Source organism: Anas platyrhynchos, chromosome 1 (genome assembly GCF_047663525.1).
Source record: "Anas platyrhynchos isolate ZD024472 breed Pekin duck chromosome 1, IASCAAS_PekinDuck_T2T, whole genome shotgun sequence".
Lineage (NCBI taxonomy): Eukaryota > Metazoa > Chordata > Aves > Anseriformes > Anatidae > Anas > Anas platyrhynchos.
Window position 1 is genome coordinate 90,001,325 of NC_092587.1, and position 22,559 is coordinate 90,023,883.

General features: G+C 37.6%; 2 long non-coding RNA genes across 42 annotated transcripts in view; one reads left to right on the forward strand and one right to left on the reverse strand.

Moving 5' to 3' along the window:
• The window catches only part of LOC139998746 (uncharacterized), a 31,841-nt gene extending 14,390 nt beyond the window's left edge, over positions 1 to 17,451 (reverse strand). Inside the window, exons 1-3 of the long non-coding RNA XR_011803617.1 lie at positions 16,446 to 17,451; positions 13,971 to 14,149; positions 9,027 to 11,084 (exon numbers count right to left, since the gene is read on the reverse strand). This is a non-coding gene — a long non-coding RNA (uncharacterized lncRNA). The remainder of the gene's footprint in view (positions 1 to 9,026; positions 11,085 to 13,970; positions 14,150 to 16,445) is intronic.
• LOC113841824 (uncharacterized) overlaps positions 9,321 to 22,559 on the forward strand; it is a 69,159-nt gene continuing 55,920 nt past the window's right edge. For 33 of the 41 annotated variants that reach the window (XR_011803587.1, XR_011803591.1, XR_011803592.1 and 30 more), the window contains exon 1: positions 9,322 to 9,460. This is a non-coding gene — a long non-coding RNA (uncharacterized lncRNA). Of the gene's footprint in view, positions 9,461 to 22,559 lie in introns of all 41 variants that reach the window. The other 8 variants (XR_011803537.1, XR_011803558.1, XR_011803553.1 and 5 more) reach the window with 2 other exon arrangements.

The window sequence follows — 22,559 nt, forward strand, 5'->3', positions numbered from 1 at the left end:
TATCCCTTAAAGCAATTGACTCTGCTCTTTGGGACATAGTTACTCAATGTTTCAAAACAAAGTTAACATAGAAACTATAATGTAAATGTTCCCATGTCACCATTCACGCTGCCTCTTTCAGAAACTGTACCTTCATTATTGACATTATCTGCCCCAGACGAATCAAAACCAATCCAGCAAACTAAGGATGGAGAAAAACAGGGTAACGGCCATATCTTTGATCCCGCAGATGAAGCAGCTGAGCAGTGAGCCACTATGAAAAGCCAGCATGCCCTCCAGTTAACTATCCAGATGCTGCTGCTCCTGCCTCTCAGCCCCCTGCACTACCTATTCAGTCCCTGGGTACTTCAGTTGTGTGTACAACTCTCTGTAGGCATCTCTATCTATTACAAAAACTTTGATGGGCAATGATGCTTCCCTACCCACTGAACTGCTAACCACTGCACTTCTCAAGAAAGCTTCCTTGGTAAATAGTGGGTAAGGAAAGGCTGCATACATTTAACTAGGGTAACTTCCCTTTTATTCCTTCTGTGATACTGAGGTTAACCTGCCATATAGGAATAAGTAATACTAATCTTTGAAAATAAAATGCAAATCTTTTATTTTTAAGGGCATATAGGCAAGCATTACACAAGAGAGGACAATTTACTAATTCACTAGTAAAGAAAGTAAAAGTTGTTAGTTGGAGAGCAAGAACAAAGTGTAAAACAAGTTATGTTAGTGATGCACACACACAAAAGGCAGTGAACTGCCACTAGCATGGACACGGCAAAGACAAAAAATGACTAGTAAATAGCAACTACAAAATCAATTGTGAAAACTGTCAACTAAGAAGAAGCCTCCTTTCATAGGAGATCAAACCTGACCATTTACAAACAGCATTAAGTCTCTAGTGTCTCTTGTTAACATGAAAACACAAAGGCCAGCCCTATCCATAATCCCATACTAAAAAAGGAAACAGTGCAGCATGACTTGAGCTATTGCACCAATAAAAATGAATTTGCCTGAAACGTGATGAGAATTATTTTGCTTCATAAAGTTCCTTGGAGCAGGAAGCACATGTTCAGAAAAGCTCTTTAAAGGTTAGAGATGCTAAATGCCGTGTAACCGTATCATTTTACAAATAGTAAGATTTCTTTCTACCATTTACATCCCCAGGCTTATTACGTTGTCACTGACAAGCACTTCACAGTAATTTGCAGGGACCTGAGGAAGTCAGGAGAACACATCAGGCTTGATGAGTTTTGCTTGGCTTCAAGCCAAGTACACATGCACAAAACACTCAGTTTAAGAAGATTCCCATTGGGTCAGGAGACCTGTACTATAAACAGAAATTTCATTTAGTTTTAATCACCTTAGAGCCTTCTGTGTTCCTCAATCCCAAGAACAAAGATCCACAGAAACAGCTTTCGCATCCTCCCCAGTGGGAAAACAGTGTATCAGGGACTTCACCATTTTTCATATAGAAAAATTTGCTGAAAAATTAACTGCAGAAATTACAAGAATCAGTAAACCCTGTACGTTTAGAAGCAGACCCGTAACCTTAAAGTAATCCTTACTTATGAAGGCCCAGTGCTCGGCTTCCTTTACCTGCAAAGGAATCTTGCTTTTACAGTACAGTATTGATCTCAGCTTAACTTCTTAAAATATATTCAACTCCTTGGCAATGACAGCTCATGCCATATTTCTGTTTAAGAAATTACAATGGGAAATATCATTGATCTTGGATGTAAATCTGGTTTTTTTCGGAGCTTAGGTTTAATTCTGTCTAGTAGTATTTGAAACATCAATACTCTTATTTCAAACCACAGTACATAAATTCAAGAAATTTTCCCTCTTGCAGCAACATTACTACTTATGATTTAGGATGTATATTAAAACTATTCCAGTAATATTTCCTATTTTTAGCTTCCATATTTCACCCACTTGTATTATAACCCGTGCTGTAGGGATTTTATTCAGTTACTTTTTTTCCTTAGTGAAGCTGAGTGAGAAAGATTGCACATGTGAAGATGGATCAAGATATTAGTATCTAATGAACATCACAGTTGCCTGAAATAAAGGGAGAGAAGGAAAATGAAGGTTTACAATGGCTTTTTATTAAAACTGAGAAATTTTCATGTAATGAACAGATTCATCAAACATAGAACCAGGCTACCAATGTAAACGCTGAATATTCTACCACTGTATATACTAATACTGTGCATTAACATTTCAAGGTTATAATTATATCCTTACTTTCAATTAGTTTATCTTTTTTACTTGCCACCTAAAAACTAACTGTGGCAAGATACCTTTCATCTCAAAGAAAAATTATAAATAACATACAGAACTCTATTCTGCAGCAGCCAGCTTCTCCGAATGGCTTTCACACCCATTTCTCACCAATTGTGCCACTCCTGAATTGCTGCTGGCATATCTATGTAAGTTATAACATATCCAGGACGAATTATACTGTGTTTTTCTTTCTAAATCATAAACTCCTGTGACATCGTAGATACATCCCACAGTCCACTGTGAAAACAGCCCAGAATGCAGCTGAACCGTGACTGCTGTCTGACCTCGCTTCCCTAGAAACAACACAGACCCTAAACACATCTCACAAGTAATTCATACCAGAGACAATTAAAACAATTCACTTACTGCCAGCGTGAATGCACTGCCAGATTTAAGTACAGAGATTTCACTAACCTGTAAGCAGAACAGCCATATAAAAGGCTGGCTATTTCTTTAATTATCCACTCACTCTGCACAGGGGCTTCTAGACCCATGAGTGGTTACTTTTACTTCATGGCTCTATTCCTGCCCTACAAGGAAGATGCTATTCATAGCAAATTATAGAAGCGGGAAAAGAGAGAGAAAAAATAAATCAATAAAAAATAAATAAATAAGATATAAGAGGTGAAAGTCGAAGCTTGGGAGCAATGGCATTAGCCCTAAGTTCCTTCAATCAATTTAAAAGAATCAGAACCATCATTTCTCTAGCAAACCAGACAACCTGGAAGTCAGGCGATCTCTCACAGAAGACACTCTTATTTTCTTCCTTGCTCTAGCACGGGAACAGCCCAGAAGAGGACCCATCTCCCATTATTTTCATTGCAAAGACAGTAACATCGCACTTCTTCCTACCCCAAACAAAAGAAAGCCCCACGCTTTTCTCCCAAGTATGCCTGTCATTCTCCCCCTGCCTCAAACAGAAGTTTCTTTCGAGGACAGTGAAAATGATGAAATATTAGTTTGAGTTTGTAAGCAGTGCAGAGAGAAACCACAGATTCAGAAAGAAAAATTATTTTTCAAGCTTTTCTTTATAAATACTAAACTCACTGTAATATGTCTGTTCCACTTTTCTCCTTTCTCTCGCATCAACTGTTTGCTCTTGCCTCATTAGGCACTGTACAGCTACTGAGCTCCATTAAAACGTCAGAAGTAAGGGAAGGCTGATAACGGGCAGAGGCCTGGGACATCGGGCTTCCCAGTTTGCATTCTTGTCTCTGTATAGAAAATTAGTCTATAGGACAGAACAATGTAGGGTTTGAGGAGGCTTCTAGAAGGTCTGTCTTCTGTTCTTACAAGCTCCAGTCCACAAATGCAATTTCTGGAACATTACTTAACTGTCCCCAGCAACTTTTCAGTGTTTTTGTAGAGACAGCTATCAGACAACCTTTCACATCATGCCACTAGATACAATCCTGAACAAACTAACTTCAGAGAAATAACTGTTCCTTGAACTAGCTGAAAAAAATGTTTTGAGCGGAAGATGGAATCAGATAGCTTCACCACGGCCACTTCTAGCCTAACTTAGTAGGATTCTGCAATGAGATGCGAGAGAGTTGAGGAGCAGCAGTGGTACCATGTCAGAGCATAAATGATAGCAGTAAGTGTTATTAACACAAAATCAGCTGTTCAAATAAAGCCATGTCCAAACTATCATTTGTCACTTGGAAGCCACTGGCAGAAGAGTATATTTCTCATAGATGATAAAGCTGGTCTAGGTTACATTTTGCCAATAAGTAGGAAAACAAACCTCTGCAAGTTTATACTGTATTTTTGACCTGGTTTTGCGGGTGCTAACTATAACGAAGTATTTGGACTGTCATCTTTCTGGAACGGGAAAGGCATCTGAGTACACTGCATCTTTTTTCTGATAAATGGATTAAATACAATTTGAAACAAAAATGAAGTTATCACTATTTACCGGCAGTAGGGTGGAATTTAGCAAATGGCTTGGACACCCCCCAGTCTTTTATCTACAATTAGTGATGCTAATAACAGTTGGACTCTATGACACTAAGAGCTACCCATACACAACACTTGAACCAGCACTTCTACCAGTCTGGTACGGAAATGGCAGACAGACCTCAGAATTAAGTACACAATATTTTAAAGATCTGATCAGTAGCAATTTGTTAAAACCCATTTTTTTCATCAATGTGTTTAATATATCAACTGCCCAAAATACCAAAGAAAAATACATTTATTGTGTTTGTTTTAAACATTCTCACAAAATATTTTAAGGCAGAGTCTTAAGAGTTTAGCCTGTTTACAGAGATTACCAAGCTATAAACAAATTAACATCTGTATCCAGCATGATTTCTTCAGTAGTTCATAATCTATGTCTGTGCTCATGAGAAATTTAGTATAAAAAAAACTTTTTTATTTTTTTAAGGAAGTGTGTTTCCTCACATTCAATCCCGTACTTTGTACTCAATATGTTTGCACTAATGTTGTCCAGAAACTAATGCACATAACTAATGGAAGTAAAGAGCAACCTGGATTTAATTGCACGAGTCCAGGTTTGCATATTAATTAACTTTTGAGGAAGTATGTAAAATACTTAAGTATTAGATACATAAGAGCTGATTTACAGAATTACAGTACGTACCACACAACTTTCATCAGGGTTGTCAACTTTATTAGGTACACGAGGCTGTTAAACAGTGAGTTCACCTCTGACTCAAGAACTCCATGTTTTTCACATGAAAAAATGACCTCCCAAGAATGTCGCAGAAAGGATAAAGAGGAACCAAAAGGGGGAAAAAATATTAGCAAATATGCTATGTGTAATTCTAAAAACAAATACATAATCTGAAGTGAAAATTACATGGATCATTTTCATTCCCTACCCAGTTGTTGGGGTCAACAGCACACCGGAAAAGAACAAGATCCCTTATGAAACTGAGTCAAATGTAGACATGAATGAACAGATGAGTAGAATATACAGCAATGCCTAAACCAATAAGCAGCCAGGAATGAAAACTTTCATACACCTAGAGCTAAACTGCAGAAGTTCAGGCATGGCACATACCCCACTTAGTCAACCTTTCTGCATAAACAGCACTTCGTAGAAAAAGGCAGGGCAGTGACCCCTTCAGCTATTCATGCTGCACCAGAATAGAAACCATGGGAAACTATCAAAAACACACAATCCTAGATGATGGTTTACAATGGCTCAACAAAAACTAATCTGCAAGATGCTACGCCTAGATATCCCATATAAACAAACAAACAAAAAAAAAATCCCATATAAACATAGGAAAAACAAAGAAATTTATTTCAAGCAAGAGTAAATGAAAAATGAAATACAGTCCTAAAAAAAAAATAAAATTATGAGATGCTCAGCTTCAGCAATAACAACTCAAATACCCAGTAAGGAAGGAGATACAAAACAGCTTGGGGATGTTGTATATCAAAGACCACCCATTAATAAGATTAGCTGAATAAACTGTTGGCATACCCTAACAGACAAGAGCGCACATGATGTTAAACTCAGCATTTTTATCAAGTTTCCCTGGTATTTCCCCCACCTCAGAAAGCAAACATACAAACTCTTGGTTCTTCTTAAAAAACTGTAGGCATATACAAAATAACAGTACATTCCTCTTATTCAATTTCCTTCCCCAGCCAGAACAGCAAAAGCACTCTCTTAGACCCAACATCTCTCTCTCACCTTTCACACCAAAGCCTTTGAATTCTTTTAAGCTCTGTCATACATCCATTTTATACTTCTGCTGTTCTTTTCTATGATCCTCCTTTCATCTCCTACCCCAGGAAACACCTGTCTTCGATCCTGACAGAATAACAAGATCAAATTTTGTATTTACTGTTTAGTTTTAGTTTTTCCCAGACAACCAATTTTTGAGGCCAAATATAAACTTCTATCCTGAAATAACATCCTAAAACCGATACTGCCATTCTCACATGCAACCATTAATAAATTTCACTCTCATTAGACAGAATGGGAACGTTAGACGTTGTCTATTCTCCCACGTGCCTGGTGACAGGACGAGGGGGAATGGGCTAAAGTTGCACCAGGGGAGGTTTAAGTTGGATATTACGAAGAACTTCTTTACCGAAAGGGTTGTTAGGCATTGGAACAGGCTGCCCAGGGAAGTGGTTGAGTCACCATCCCTGGAGGTCTTTAAAAGACGTTTAGATGTAGAGCTTGGGGACATGGTTTAGTGGAGGACTTCTTAGCATTAGGTCAGAAGTTGGACTCAATGGTCTCGGAGGTCTCTTCCAACCTGAAAGATTTTGTGATTCTGTGACCCGTTAAATCAAAACCCAAAAGATACACTATGATCTATGCTAGGACTCCCAAAACACATACACACAAATCACTCCTCTGGCAAAAAAATAAAAACAACAAAAATCTGCATATTAATAGTATTATATCCACTATGCTTATGAAGAAAAAAGTGTATGGGAACATGCATAAATAAAGCACTCTGCTATGATTAGTGCCTTTGAAGCAGCTAGTTTGTAATACAGAAACATAAGCCAGGTTACATGAACTGGCATGAGGAAGGCTGGATCTATGAAAATCAGGCTTTTGTAAAAGTTTCTATCAAAAACACAAAGAAAACATAGAATAGCAAGGCTCACAGTTAAACAGCCATAGAAAATCTATCTTGAATATCTAAACCATTTTCGACTCATTTAATAAGATAGTTTCTACTGTTCCTTATATAGTGACAGCTGATAAATTTTTTAGCCAGATTGATCTGTGTTACAACAGCCTCTTCAGAGCACGCAGTTCCATACCGCTGCTGCTCTGGTCACTCCCTCTAATTAACTGGCTGTGCAGTTTCAAGAGGCAAAGTCCAGCACTTTCCAGTAACCATCACATTACTAACAAGACAACTACAGACCACTGCAATTGGGGATCATGTGCCAGCCCTCCACTGCTGTTTTCTTCCAATTTCTCTGAATGAAGTTTCTGTAAATCCAGTAAAATCTCGCACAGGCACAAAAATGGAGCTCCCCAGACAAGTCATAAATGCCTTCCCCCACAATTTTGAAATTGCTTTGTCTATGACTAATGCAGGAAACACTGGATCTGTGTCCCTGGAGCAACAAAGTAATTTTTCAGACTTTCAACTTAAAATACATTCTGAAGTACGTAGAAAACACAGTTTGGAAAATAAAAAACAGACGAGTTTCCTTGCTGGAACACATCTAAGAAGCAACCTTCATAAAACATATTCTGAAATACACTGATACCAACACTTAACAATCAGAAATCATATAACTATTCTTCAATTATCCCATTGCTGAGAAGTGTGACACAAAGCTGTGACATAACATATTCTGGGAAAAGAGAAAAAAAAGTTTAAATAACTCTCACCAAGGCTGTTTCAACATCACACTGGAAAAATAATCAATTTTTTTCATATATAAATATTATTCTTCTCAAAATCAGTGAGTATGGCTACAAGACAAAAGTCAACTTCAGGACCTAATGCTTTCCGAAAGCACACCACAGATTAAGCCATGTCCTGAAACCACCTTTAGTGGCACTTCCCATTCGGAGTTGATTCAAATCCAGTTCGCTAACAGCAGTGTTACTTTGGGGGATCTTCTTTATCTTATGCACTAAGTCATGCTAAATTGTAGCATTGAAAAGCCACCAGAGCTGTGCTATAAATGCACAAACATTAGCTTCTTTTTAGAGCTGTTGCCTAACACCATTCTATGAAGTTTGGGTAACAGCACGATGTATAAACCCATGCAATTTACTAAAAGGAAGCGATTTCTCTCTGCAAATTCTCTTTATAATTAACTATAGAAAGTCAGCCTACATTTCTGAGTTAAGCCTTCTGCCAGTTTCTGATATTTCCATTAAAGAAAAAAAAATACATTTTACTGTGCTCTGTAACTTACCATCTTCTCTCCACAAAATCCATGCCTTCTCTGTTAAGGATTAGGAATCCTTATTGCAAGATCACAAATTTAAAAAGCCACAAAACTCCATGGTATTACAAAACATTGATCTTCCCATCTCTTCTCCCCTAACCTCAATCCCTAATGTGGAGAGGCTTTAGATAGCATGCAAAATATTTTATCCACATTAACAAACACCTCAGTAACTGTTTCCCATCATTTTCAGCAGGCCTGATCCGGGTCAGGGGAAAGCAAGTTGCCGTAAACAATAACTCAACTTTCACTCCTGAGTTGGAGAAGATCATTTCAATCAAATGCAGCCCAGGCACCTCTATTTTAAGGTATACAACTCTACTCCTACATCAGCTCTTGGATTATTTATGAAAACTATTTTCTTGTATTCACCAAGCAGATTTATTTGCCCTCCTACTTTATCTCCACACTCCAGCACTGCTACAAGACCGGATAATTCTATAAGTGGCACTATCTATGGATAAAAGCCTTCAGTCTTCATATTTTGAACTTTAAAAATTTGAACTGAAACATTTCACGGCTTTTGAGAGGTTTTTTTAGCCTCAGATTGATGCAAATGTAAACTGTTGCTCTTCCTTCACTGTTTTTCCCTTGGCCAAAAACACAATAGTTGCCACCTATACTTATTTTAAATAGTATTTTTAGCACAAAACAGGTGTACTGCCTCTGCTTTTTTCAGAAAAACTAAAGAATACACGAAGGCATCCACAAGGGTAGGCTTCAGGTACCTTCGTGCTTCTTTATTATTTCAATGACAGCAACAGCTTGCCTTCTATTTCTTTAAAAAACAAACACTCTACCGGTAGAAAGAGAAAAAATCACTCAAAACTTACAGTTTCCTTCGCACTTGGGGCGGGAGCAGCGCCTCGAGGCGGGGAGGCAGCAGAGGCCGCCATTTCACAGCCGAGCAGCAGCGATCGCCGAAGGGCGTTTGTGTACGTTGCCAAGGGGAGCGGGGGCTCCTAGGCTTCCAAAAACACGGAGCTGGCGGATCAAGAGCGACTTAGAAACGTGTTTTCTTCTCTCTGCCGTCGTTTTCGCGATCCTTTTTCTCAAGCAGTTTTCCCCTCAGCCTCACACCCGCAGGGAGCGCCTCTTCCCCTGCCCGCTCGGTCAGGGTACACGAGAGGCCAGGTACGCACGAGACAGAGGGAAGCTGCGCCTCACGGGTGCCACAAAATGGCGGCAGTTGATGCACATTGTGACGGAGGCAGTTGTGAGAACCCTCACGGCTGTGGGAGGGATGGTGTTGATTTTTAGTGTTTTGGTGAGTAATTTTACTTTTTTTGATTGTGTTTTTTGTTTGTTTGTCTTAAGAACTACTGAAGTGTTTTCTAGTCTCCTCTTCCCTTTGCAGAAGAAGGGGAGAAAAAACGCAGCAGACAGGGTGGGGAACAGGTGGCAGGCTGTGCCTCGTTTGTTGTCATAAATGAAATATAACTACAGATACTGTTTCCTTGTTGATGTTATGATTCTGAGAGGAAAACATATATATTTTTTCAAGAACTGTATCAGCGGGTACTTAAAACGTGCTTGGGCAATTTTGATCTCGTTTGTTCTGTAAAGCTGTATTCGATTTCTAGAATTTTCCATACTTTGAAATGTTGTTCTTTATTTGAATGACCAAACTGATCATAATCCAGGTAGTTGCTGCTTTCTTCGTTCTTTGTAAAAATGATGTTTCTTGCAGATGAAAGCCAGGTCTAGTTTGGGATCTGAGCTCCTGCTTAATTATTCCAGCTTGGGTTGGAGTGGAGCCTGGGGGATTTGGAAAACCCACGCTCACTGTCTGAGAGGTCATGGGGGAAAGGAAAATAAAAAGAGAATAAGAACAGAGATAGGAGTAGAGGAAGAATGACTGTACTGTTATGTTAGAGTACAGTTTGAGGAAGGAGAATATAAAATATGGCCAGGAGAGGTGACTAAGCATCAGGAAGAGAGAAACTGGTTGATGTGTCCCCTGACAGGGGAGTTGCTTTCTCATTGCCTAGTCAAGAAGCCTCTTTTTAAAATTTTTTTGTTTAGGTGTTTCAGGTTATATTTTAAATTTGAATGCATGTATGTTTCAATTTAAAGGAACGCTCCCACTGTATGTACACCTTTTGTATTTTCCAACTGAATGCCTGTGAAATATTTATCCATTTTGTAGAATACCGATTCAATAGAATCTTTTACAGGACTTTGGAAGTAAATTGTTACTGTATGATACAGGCTACTAATCTTAACTGGAAGGGAAGTTGTTTGCGTGAATGCCTAGACACAATGTGCTTTAAGAAGTTAAATGCATTGCTGCAGTCCATGTTTAGAGAGTCTGACTTCAGTCTCATGCAGGTCCTGAACATGCCTGAGCTATATTTAAATATTTCTTTACTCTAGACCTATACAGTGTTAAGAGTAATTGGAATTTTATAAATCAGTAGCATATACTTCACAAAATCTGGTGAGTAAAGAACATATTATTCTTTATTTATTAACATGATATATTTTAATTCTATTCAAATTTAGAATATCATAGGTATTCTAAAAACAACGAATGAATGCTAGTATGCCACAAATATTTTCACATTAGATATATTTAAATTCTACATGAAAGTCAGGTTTTCTTCTAGCAGCTTCTATGGAGGGTAAATGGTCTTTTCAGCTTTTTTATAACTCTACATAAAGTCAATTAACATATACTTTTGTAATGAGAATTAAGATCATATGGAAGTAATCATGATTTTATTTGGATAATGTAGAGGTATGATGAAAGACTTCTGGTGTTCTACAGGAATTCTTCCTATTCCATTTAAAAGCTCCACTGGCAGTGTCTAAAGACAGTTTCATATAATTACCACTGTGAGGCTGTAAACTACAGGAAACTCTGTTCAGCATCCCATGTGGTATGGTCTCTGCCAAAAGAATTTAAGGCACAAATCAATAATTATTTTCAAAGAACAGCTTGGTATTTCCATGCAGTTGGATTAGTGTACCAGTATTTTATTCAAAAAATATTGACATGCCCAGTACACAGTCATGAATTTCCTGGATTTATGTCGCTACCTCATTGTAATAAAGATGCTACGTTCTGACCCACAAAAAGGAATGCACATGCAAGTTGCCATGCTGAGATTAGCACTTCAGTCAGGGAAAACTCCAGCCAGAATTTTTGAGTCAGCCACATTTTCCAATAGCACGTTTGTGCTTTTAAAAATTAAAACTCTTCTGCTTTGCTTTTTAATATTGCTGTTTTACCTGAGCTGTAGAAGAACACTTACACTCTTGAACATGTTTTTTCTTTTCTGTATCTTTTTCTACTATGTACATTCCTGACTGGCAAACCAATGAGTGTTTGGGGTCTGGTTCAGCGGAAGAGCAGAACCACTCCTTGATTTTGCATGTATTGTTTGAAACTCTCTGATTATGCAGTTTTTTGAAATCCCATGCTCTTATAATGCAAACTTAATAACGCTTCTGACTATAGCACAGCAGCTATGGTTAGTCTCTTTGTGCTTAATGTAACTTTCTTTAGTGTAACTTTCTTCCACTGTGAAGAACTGGATGTCATTTGCTGTCTTCAGAATAGAAAGAATACTGCATAATTGTGCTTTGCCTGCCAAGTATGAGAATTTGGCACATGCATATATTTTTTCTAAAGAAAGAATTTATCACAATACCATGGTGTCACTGCAAATTTTAAATTAGATTTGGTGTTAATACTGCAAAAAACAAGCTTGACTGGAGGTCTTGAAATTGCTTCTAGATTGCCCAAATGTTAATGGTTAGTCTAGTAGGAGCAAGCAACGTCTGAATTTGAAAATTAAAGATGATTTGTGGTGAATTAAATACATTTTTCAGTATAACAGCTAATGAAATGTACATTTTGACTTTGTTATGAGTGTACTATTTAATTTTGTTTGATTGTTACGTTTCTCAGCTGTGAATTGAAACTGCACACAAATAACATGGGGAGCTTGCAGATGTCTATAAATGCTGATTGTGTATGGAGTCAAGGAATTGATTTTGTACTGTCACAATGCCTGCTCTTGGACAAAGTAAAAAGAATCCTTAAATGTCTGCAGACCATTAAAAAAAAAAGATTAAAAATTGTTAATAAGTTAGGTTGTTGAAGAAGTTTTACTTCTTCAACAGTAAAGAAGTAAAACTTCTTCAACAACCTAACTTATTAACTTCTAACTTATTTTACTTCTGTTGAAGAAGTTTTACTTCTTCAGCAATAGCTCAAATACATTTAACTAGAATTCTGAGAAAACTGTAAGGCTGAGCAGTTTTGAGAGATGCACACAGATAAATACTAGACAAATGGCATACGTAGCTTGAATATATCTATCCCACAATGTGTCTGAGATCTATTCAGATGCTGGACTGCAAAGTTTGATTATTACTTGTCCAATTTGATGATAAAAATCTGGGTTGCAGCGAGAGTTGGGTCCAATCTCACTTCGCTGTGACTTTCACCATGTCACTAAACCAGCTGTTCTGTAGTTCTTTACCTTGTAATATGAGGAAACTGTCACAGTTGTAAAAGTGCTCTGGCAATGCTGTGTAACTTGCTACTGAATCATTTTTCTTGTATTATTTTCTATGGCATGTAAGCCTTCTTATTTGCATCCTGGTTTTCAACCACTTTGTTCCATGGAGTAGTTTTATTTGACATTTCTGTCAGGGGATCAACCTTAGCTGATCTAGTACAATGCAGACTATGTATTGCTGCTGTTGACATGTATGCTTATGTTTTCACTCTTCTGTTTTTTCAGTTGTTTTACTGCTGAATTATATTTTACTGACAATGATTTGATAAGACAAGGAAATAAGTGTTATAATCATTGCCTTTCTATGTTGTGGCACTAACAAAGATTCCCTTAAACGTGTCTTAGAGTAAATCTAACTCTGTTAACTCTTACTGTAAACTATTTGAAGCAAGTCAAGACCTCAAGACCTCAAACGTAGGAAAGTTTGTGTGTGTGTATGTATGTATATATATACGTGCTTCGTTTATGTTCTGAAGTGTCCTATTATGTTCTTTATGTAGAAGAACGCATATAGCATTTACTTTATGGGAACAAACATTTCATCACTCTCAAGTTACGTTCTGATTTTCAGAGTAGACCGAAGCATGACTTGAGAAATCACACTTGAAAAAAATACATATATTTTTGAAAAAAGCCTAACTTCTAAAGAGTCGATCTGTTTTTTAGAAGTGAGGAATCCATGGGCCTGAGCTACCCCCAGCTATATCCAGCAGTCTTTAAATGAATGATTAAATAATAGCTTGACCCACAGAGCATTCTTGCCCTAGAGTGAACATCAGGTCAAAAAGGGCAGTGTGAGAAGATTGCTCTGCTGCTCTGTTTCCTGTTACCTATTTAGATCTTTCCTCAAAGGAAACAGGCTATTGTGGTGGCTTAGGACAAAACTAATTTGTATTTTATGGAAAGCTATGTAACTACAAAGACAAAAAAAAAAAAAAAGTCACTTTAAGAAAGTAGAGTAATAACATTTACTTAGAAGTGTTAGGAAGTAAGATCCTTGCTTAATGAACTTTGATCCCCCTGTAGAGGCCACTGAGGACATTTCCTTGAGAAAGGCAAATTGTCACTAGCAGTGAGAGGATCTCGGTGGCAAAGCAGTCAGTAGCACAGAGAAATTCTTGTGGTTTCCAAAGTAATATTCATGGGGTCATGGCAAGTATGACTAAAGAAATCTGAACAATTATACGTTCTTTGTTCTTCCCACAGTTGTGACATGCTGATGTTATACTTCAGATACGTGCTCACCCTTTATGCTGCATGAAAATCTGAAAGGCAAAAATTAGGAGGTGTTCTTCAGGAGTGAGGTCTTATACTAGTAGTTACTTAGCAACTTGATGTTAGAGAGAGGAACGTGAACTTTTTGCAGGCTTCTTCCCTTTTATTCTTCTTAGTTGAAATGGGATAAGCAATCTTGGCCTTGAAACCTGGGGTAATATGGTAAAGGAGAGGTGTTACAGTGTTATTTTGTCCAGATTCAAACATGTTAGTACAATATTCCTGTACTATGTTAATGGAAATACTTAAAAACTCAGTCCACATGAAATATACAAGCATATTTGGTATCAGTGGGGGCAGTAGTCTTTGAAGACATACAAGTACAAATGTATCAGCTATGATTTAGGGTGTATTATGGTTAATGATTTTCTTTGGAAATCTACTTATGCTGTACAAATTTACTTAAACAACAACAACAGCTACCGAAACATTTAGGTTTGGGGCTTTCAGTTTTTGGCAACTCTTTTGCTGTTAGCATTTTTCCTATGTTTTGACATTATCTAATCAACATTGCCTTGCTTTACATAAGGATTGCTTTTTCCTAATAGGCAGAATCCAATGAAAATCTCTTCAGCTTCTGCTTTACTTCGCAGATGTTATCCCTAGAGAGATGATTTTTATATTAGGCTTATATTGTGGGCTTAATGACTTTTCTCTAGAGCAGGTAACTTGCTTAGATGTTAGTAGAATGACAAGAGTAGAACAAAGAATTCAGCTTTGTTCATTAGTAGATTCAGCAGCTGTTTGTCTTCTCTACCTAATATATATCTGCCTTCTTGGAAGCACTTCTAAATGGAGCAAAGCAGTACTTCCAGAGTAAGGACAGTAGCAAAAGGAGATGCTTTATGGGAGAGTGTGCAAGCCTCAACACATTTTTGTGGTCCTTTCCCTTTTACTCTCCTAGCATCTACCATTGTTCTATTAGGGATGTTGGAAGATATACTCCAGCTTGATCCTTTTTGTATTTATTTATGTTCCTGTTTTCCACTGATCCGTGTATTCTTGATAGCTGACTTTGTTACAAGTAACTAGACTTCAAGTTTACAAATCTTTTTTTAATTTCCAAGTTAGTACTCTAACACAGAGCGATGTGTATCACCAGTTTAGTCTAACAGATATGTCTCAGAATTTAGACAAGTTAATACTAAATCAGTTTAGAATTGCTTGAAATCTTTAATGGAGACAACTTCTGCTTCTTTGTGAACCACCCTATTAGCACCAGGACACCATTTAAATTTCAAATATAATTAGGAAAGAAATAGTTTTGAGCTTTTCATGATTTTTTTTAGTTTTCAGCTTTCCTGTAAACTTCCAAGACGAACTCACCCAAGGCAGTAGAATCCTTTGTTTACCATCCAGTTGAAAGTTTATCTAGGACTATGCCAGTTTTCTTTAGCTGAAGCTACGTAATATCTCAGCTAAATATAAATGACATCAATCAAAATATTATCTCAGGTATTTTTAGTCTTCGCATACTTGATATTAATATTCTGGTTAGGAGAGAGAATAACAAACATGATGAAATCAGTTTGTGTGTTTTTTTTTTCTTCCAGCTTCAGTGTTGCCTGTATATTAAGTATGCCTTTACTGGATGCACTTTCTTTAATAAAGTGGCTTTTTTTGTTTTGCTTTTGTTTTGGTAATGAAATGTAACTGTTTTAATTCTTTTCAAGTTTGGAATTAGCTAGCCTGCAATTTTAAGCAAAGATGGGAAATACCATCTGGTATTACCCACTTGCAATTTTGTTTCTTTTGGGATCCTCTTAACACTCTCGCTTAAAGACAGGAAAACACTCGATTGATTTTGCTTCAGAGAACTGTTTGATATACCATGGAATTTGTTCTTTGCAGAAACACTTAATGGTTAAATAAACTTTTTTTCTCAATCTTTTAACATCCTTGTAAATATGCAAGTAAAATGTTACAACCACAAAGAAACTGCAGTCAGATAGAAACTAACTAAACTGTATTGACCTAGAAACTGTTGAAATATTTTATCCATCCATACATACAGATTTGCTTTGAATCCTTACACTGTATTGTAAGGCAGCTCACACAAGTTTCTCTCACATTTTAGTTGCCATGCAATTATTTCATAAATAGCTTTTCCACATGGTCACTTAGTTTAGTTTGAGAGAAGGAATTAGAAGAGAATTTATACCCCTATCTCAAACAGTACTGTTATAAAATAGCTATCTCCTTTGGGGAATAAGGAGAAAGTAAGAGCTTTCCAAAAACTAAAATATGCAGCATTCAAAGCCAATTTTCAGTTTTAAGTAACTGAGTGTATCTCATAAGATTCCAAGCTAATATGTGTCAAAGCACACTTAGGTTGTTACAACAGAGAAAATGATAACTGTAAATAAACTGATTGGAAAGCACTATTTGGTTTGACAGTACAAAAACTAAAATTCAGAATCAACCCCCATGAAAAGATGTACTTACCACAAAGGCTCAAACTAAAATACTGTTTTGAAATAAATCTTTTCAATAGCACTGCGGTAGACTCTTCTACTCCAAGTGTGATTGTAGTAATCGGGAGTTTGAGGAAGCAGGCAGGGGTACTTGCTTTTTAAGGCTTTCTGAAAATATCAGGAATACGGTACGAGTTGGCTTTAGAACGCTGGTCAGACCTCTATAAAAAATATTACGATCATATATACGTTTGAAGTCCTACTCAAAATTCTTAGACCTCCAAAACTGGGGTCTAAAAATTGTATGTGAAAACAGAAGAACTCGTGTTCCTCTCCAAAAACCTTATCTGCATTTGCTTCAACAAACAAAAAAAGATTTTCAGATATTTCAGCCACCTAGAGAGCTTTTGGAGGCTGCCTCTGCATCACGGTTCTGTGACACAGGATCTGAGGAGACATCTTTATCAGAGGAACAAACAGCTGCTGCAGAGAAATGGAAACAGTGGTGAGATACAAGGGAGGATGCAAAGAACGAGGAATCACTGAACCTGGAACTAAATGAGTTGAGAAAGAAACTCATGACAGGAAAGAACAAGAAAAATGGAGTAGAAAAAAAAAGCAATAATGTTTATAGTTGAACAGCACTGTTTGACCTCAAGAATACTGAGGCAAAATGCAAAGGCAGGGTGCAGAAGAAAAACAACACTTTTTTGAAAATAAAAAATTGACGCTCTGAATATCTGGAACACAAACTACTTTCTGCAACCAAATTTCTATATACTTATAGCACAGCTGAACAGCAAGGCATGCAAATTAAAGACATGTGCCCTATTTGTCAGAACAACACCAGACAGCTTCAGTAACTCAGCGAGGCCCCACTCCTATTGCTTAAAAGCACAGAGCTTATAAAACAACTCAGTCAATTCCAGTATATGAGCTAATGTATTTGGAACAAAAAAAAAAAAGTGCACGAAAGCAATACTACTGTTTATATTAAATGTAGTAACTGCTTCTCAATGTCCATTTAACGTGATTTTTTTTTTCCCCTGCATTCTGCAAAGATGGTTTCAATCTGTCACAAACTCTTCCCCCTGCCCTTGACAATATGCTTGAAAATATCTTCTCTATCTACGGACCATCAAGGGTTGCAGAGTTACAGAGGACACATGCTGCTGAAAGGAAAGAAGAATGGAAAGGGCAGAAATAAGAAGGAAAACGGCAGTCATTGTATGAGTGGGGAGTTCATAGAGGTTGTATTGGAAAACTATCCAGTTTTTATGCAAATAATGAAATCCCGAGAATTACTGAAGTACAAGTACTTAACCATCAGTTTTCAGATTCAGTTGCAGTACCTTTAGTGGAGTTTAGCAAGCTAAGTGAGTATTGGAGAGGGGCAGTAGATACCTGAGGCAGTGTGCTCCAACACACAGGCTGCTGGTATGTTTCTGGAGGTGTCACCAAATGTGACAGTGGTAATGATGCAACTCCTGAGAAGCTAATACTTACACATTTCAGTTTGTATTGATTTACAGCGAGCAAGGAAGAGGCACAATGAGGAATGACACTCAGCTTTTAAATCTTTGAATCTATTGACTCTTGTGCTTTTTGTAGCACAATCTGTCCTGCGTCTGTCCAACTTCTGCCTGCCTCAGCCCATTAGGGAGGTTTCAGATGGCTTCTCTGTTCTGGTCCAGGTGCATGAAAGCTTTCATCGGTCTTAACAGTAGCATGAGGTAAATTCATGATGGGAGCTTGGCAAGCACTCTTGATGGGCACAGTGCTGTTTATCTTCTTATCATGGTCCAACAGGTAATAGTGTGCTGTCAAACAGCTGAGAAATGTTATTCTGTGTATTTCCATTTCATGACTGGTTCTGGGATGTAAAAGTGGCTTTATCTAGGATTGTCATTAATTTTTTTATTTTTCTTTGTAGATACTAGTAAGGAGTGGTTGTCCAATATAAGTCTGTAACCTATATCTTAGTTACTTTGCAGTCTATGTAACTGGAAGCCAGTAGAGGAATGATGAATTAATTCAGTCATTTTGTTCAAGAGAGGATCTACTTAACTATCTAATCCACCATAATTGAAATGTCCCATTGTACGCGTTCGTTGCAGTAACTTACTTGTTTTCTAACAATGTCTCTCTAACTCACCCCTGTCCTGTATCAGTGTGCTTATATGCAGCACTGCCCTCTCCAAGAGTCAGTCAAGAGTGCTCACATGTTTATGGTTAGCTGTCCCATAGGAGGCTGTAAATCCTGGGCCTAATAACTAATAAATATTTCTAGGCTGCTTGCGGAAGCACTTTGGTTCTTCTTTCCACAGTGAGTTGCAAAATGCAACTGACAGGATTGATGTTTGTTTATGGGAAGATCATTTAGAGAAGATGTATCTGATTCTCTCTACTCAAACCTCAAATGAATAAATTGGAGGTCTTGTTGGATATACAAGCCAAAAATACTGCAGATTGTTGAGGGGAAACATTTTGAGCAATGTATTTATGTTTTCTGACCCTATTAGACACTCTTTAAATAAGTATTTAGCATAGCTCTAAGGGCTAAACATTGGTATTAAAAAATATATAAATACTATGGATTTCTCTGTAGCGATACTTTGCTAGTTTATAAAGAAACTAAAAGCAGAACTTGAATTAGTTGACCTAGCAGAACTCTATTCCAAAATGGTTTAACAACCTACAGTTTACGTAAAATTGAGCTTAGTTACAACAGAAGAATGGAGGAAGGAAGAGAAAACTTAGCCATGTATGTATCTGGAAAACTGTCTTGTGCTAAACCTTACTGTTTTGGACAAAGTAAATGAGCATCCCATCTGCTATAAAGAAAAGTAAGCCCTGTCTTTTCTGAGCAGCTGTACTTTTGTGCTCAATGGCAGGCACAAAAGGAAAGGAAGCAAACAAATGCAGTGCTGGCAGGAATTTTGGAAGAAGTAATGGAGATTCCAACATCTGCAGGATTTATTGAACCCACTGGGAATTTGTTTGCTGTGCTTGTGCTGTCCTTTCACCTTCATTATCCTCTACCACAGCCTTTTGTGTTCATTTACCATGACAAGTTGCTCACAGAAAGATGGCTGTGTGTGACCAAATGAGCAGAGCTGGTAGGAAGTGCTTGCATTAGAAGTCATTATGATGATGATCGTATGTTTGCAAGACTAAGTATTTGTCTTAATAGTGCTTTAAGCTTTTCCCACTGCCTGGAAGGCCATCGTAATTTGGGCATGTAAATCATTGTTTTAAGGCAGTGAAACTTATGGGCCCAGAGTGAACATATTATCAAGTTTAAGTGTAATTTCAAAGACCAGTAGCCACTTCCTCTGAGAGCCTGTTCTACTTGTGTTTTAGCTACCTCGTGGAAGAAGGCTGACTTTAACAATGGCACTATCATCATAAACATGGTTAGGGATCTGATAGGTCATTAGGCATGTTGAAGTCAGATAGCTAAAAGATGTTTTAATTATTCTTTTTTTTTGTTTGTTCTAACAGTCACTGCCAGATGCGAATAGCTGATTTCATGCATTAGGCTGAAAGCTGTGGCTGTTAAGGAGCGGATTTGTGACCTTCCATTAGCATGTGAGCCTGAAGCCCAAGGGTAATGCAGCCTCAGACATTTTATTTTGTTCTGCTGCTGTGAGTCTATTTGGGATTTCAGGCTGTGGACAGATACGCTAATCCATTTGCTTCTATGTTGGCTGGAGAGTTTGATTTGTCCGTAATGAGTTGGAGACATCTGACAAGTCATTCATTCAGCAGATTTGAGAGGATGGGGAAACAGTGGGAGTCTGGTAATGAGGAGCTGGGGACCGTAACTCTCACTGCATCTAAGCCAACAGAAAGATGTGCGTGCAACGTATTTGAGAGGTAGAAGGGTTAGCTTTGCCTTCTGGTTTTTGGTCAAATATTATTCCAACTCCTTGTAATTTGGTATATGTATTTTATTTTACGCTAATAGCTAGGAGTAAAGGTTGGTTCGGTCAACCATTATGCCAACTAAGTGCTCCTTCCAAGTAACAGGACTTGGGCTATCCGGGGACTAATCCCCGCCACTGTGCCACACGTATGTTGCAAAAGTGACTGTGGGCAACTCTGCATAAACCTGTCTTGCTTTGCTCACTAGGTTGGTGATGATTGGTAAGTGATTTTCAAACTGTAGGTACGTAATACGTGTGCCGTGGGTGAAGCTGGGAGCAGTTCTTGATACAAGACTAACATCCAATTGTATCTTTCAAATACAGTGAAAGATGCAAAACCTATTGCAGATGTACCATGTAGAACTGTCAAAGGGCAATTAAATCCTTACCAAGAAATGCATAGCATCGTGTTGCATAGTTCTGTCTTCGTGACCTCTCTTCCTTATATACTTCAAATTTCTCTCTCAGCAGTGTATTTGTTTTGTAGATGTAAGGCAAAATCGTCTACCTATGTCTTCCTTAAATCTGTTTTATCTTCTGAGATTTGGTTCTGTTGTTTCTTTGAGATGCATGGCCAGGAATTTAAAGAGTAAATATAAAAACCCAAGGATGCAACATTCAGATCTGCAGTTGTGGGCAAGGATGTAACCTTTTATTTTAGATATCAGCGGTTACTAGTCTACCTACGGTGGAGTTTGCTAATACTTTACTCTTAGCTTAGCACTGGGTAACTCTAACAGTATGATTCTCACTGAAGGACAGCTAATATGTTGTCTTAATACCATGTCTGTACCAGAAAAGCAACTGGTAGGGCTAATTAAGATCAAGATTTTGTTAAATAAGAGCTCAAACAGGTTGCCAAACCCAGACTTTGGGCCTAGGATTGTGAGGATTGGTGGTGAGGTTTGAAAACTCAGATGTCATTGTTAACACTGTGAGGAAGCTGTTTGGTTCAGCATTTCAAATAACAGTAATTCCTTCAGCGCCTCACTATAACTGTGATAATCAGGCTGTCTTTAATCTTTTATGGCTCCAGTCAGGCTGAAAATATGCATGTATTTTTATTGAGATGATCAGAGGCTGTCTGCTTTCCTTGATTGGTGACTGGGACAACTATTTGAAGCAGAATTTCTAGTTTGGATTTGAGAGTACATGCACATAAGTTGATGTTAATTATTTTGTCTCTTCATAAAGTCTGCTTAATGACTTTATGGCAGTTTATGATAGTACATGAGCTCAGAAAGTTTGTGAAAAGTCTGCTTCCAGGATCAATGTCTTCCCAGAAAAATTGTAGGATTTTGGCACAAGAATGTTGCAAGTTGTTAGATGAACTATGCAGGGCTGACCGTGAATGAAAACAATGTTTCTGCCTAAACAGAACTAAGACCAAACCATTCAAAACGTATTAACTAGGTCAGCCTAACTCAGAGGGATTTTTTGTTGGTTTGTTTGTTTTCTTGCTTATTAAAGTGAATCATATGGAAATAACTATTGACAGAAAAAGCAATTCTTACAAAAGCATCGCCTGCCTGGAACTTGGTGCAGAAAGCCAGCTGACGCACTCAAAAGCAAATTCGTTTCAGCATTTATATTAGCAGTTATCAGACTTTTATCTCTAGCAGCAGAAAAAAAAATGTTGTTGAGTGTGGGCTCGGAAACATGGTTTCAATAAAAATGTTTCTACTAATCAACCTAACAGCCACATAGGAAATTAATTTGAAATTTCCTTTGAGAAATACTTATGTATATGAGTAATACTGTGATGTAGTTCTCTTCAGGCTTGCTTTTAGAACTATTTCAAGCCTGAAGTCAGGTAAATACACTCTGTTAGTCTGGTGAATACATGATTCTGGGGGTTGTTTGTTTTTTAAACTGCTTTTTGCTAGGCTCAATTCTGTGTATAGTTAGGTGGCTGTTTCAGGGAAGAGGACCAAATGCTTTGGGTTGGTGAAGGTAGGAAAAAAGAGAAAAGGCTGAAAAAAAAGCAGAAAGGGAAAGAGACTGAAACTAGTCAGAAACTGTAACTAATGATAAAACAGCTGGACTGCTTACGTCGGGTACTTGCACTTGAGAGTTTGTGCTGCTTCAGCTTTTTATTAGACAGAGGACATGCAGATAGAACAAGCGAGTAGTCTCTGTAGAATACCTGAAAAACAGATATGAGTGTAAATGCTGCAGTTTTGTTTCAAATTCATTGAGCAATGTGGCCATATCTG